Genomic DNA, 1277 nt, shown 5'->3' with positions numbered 1-1277 from the left:
TATATATATATATATAATTAACCTGCATTTGACTTTAAAAAAAATTAAAATAAAATCAAATGACTCATACTTTGCTAACGAAAATGTGTAAAAAAAGATCCTGACGACGCGAACAATATTTCAAAATGACACAAATAATTCATAATATTTTCGGGCAGTATGTCGTCGCATCGTAAATAATTCAACAAATTACGGACAACATTTCAACATAGTAGGAATAATTGAACAATTTAAGAAATTTACAAATTTAAAAATGTTAAAAATTACACAAGATCTGTATGGGACGTTGTTTCACACTTACACCAGACAGCCGGGTACAATTTCAACCTCTTTCAGAACAATCAGGTTTCCAAACCATATACAGATCAATACAATGTTTAATTTATTATGATTAATTATTTAGTTTAAGAAAATTACGAGCAGCTCTTTCACATATTCTTAATATCATACAAAAATTACGGGCAACATTTCAACATGGTGACCGATAATTTAAGAAAAATTACGAGCAGCATTTCATCATAGTCACAATTATTACAGACAACATTTCAACAAGTTGTATTTAATTTAGAAAAATTACGGGCATCATTTCGACGTGGAGTAGATAATTTTAGAAAAAAAATACGAGCAACATTTAATAATATTATAAATAATTTAAAATAAATAAATAATTTAAGTAAATAAGGGGGCATTATACATTTCCATATGCATGTATGTCAGATGGCTGCATTTTTAGTTTCTAAACTTCTAAACTTAAAAATTGTATCAAATTTGATGTTGATTGGAAAATTTTTGGGTTGAAATATCACAAAGTAATTAATTAAATACAAATATGGTGCATCACCCTTCGTATGCTTGAGGACGATTTTGGATGATATATCATTAAGTAATTAATTAAATACAAATTTGTTTCATTCCCTTCCTCTTAGAATTAATTTCGTGACGTCAACTCCAACCCCTCTTAAATTAATTATATTTAAATTAGTTCTTCAATTGATTTACCAACCAAATTAATTATTGATTGAAAAATTCAAATTAATATTTTCTTAAATTTGGTTAGGCCGATAGTTAAGTACCTAATTATGGTTAATTTTATGCACATTTACATGCATACCACCAAATTCCTATGTATTTACGCGTTTAACATCTAAAGTTTAGCAATTTCATTTATAAATCTTTCATATGACATCAAAAAATCAGCATTTTAATTCTTTAAAGTGAAGTACACACAATTTCATGCATAGGTAAGATGGATTGTCTCCAAACTTGAAATTTAGGTG

Source organism: Phalaenopsis equestris, unplaced genomic scaffold (assembly GCF_001263595.1).
Source record: "Phalaenopsis equestris unplaced genomic scaffold, ASM126359v1 Scaffold000002, whole genome shotgun sequence".
NCBI classification, from domain to species: Eukaryota; Viridiplantae; Streptophyta; class Magnoliopsida; order Asparagales; family Orchidaceae; genus Phalaenopsis; species Phalaenopsis equestris.
Note: the sequence above shows the minus strand (reverse complement) of the source record.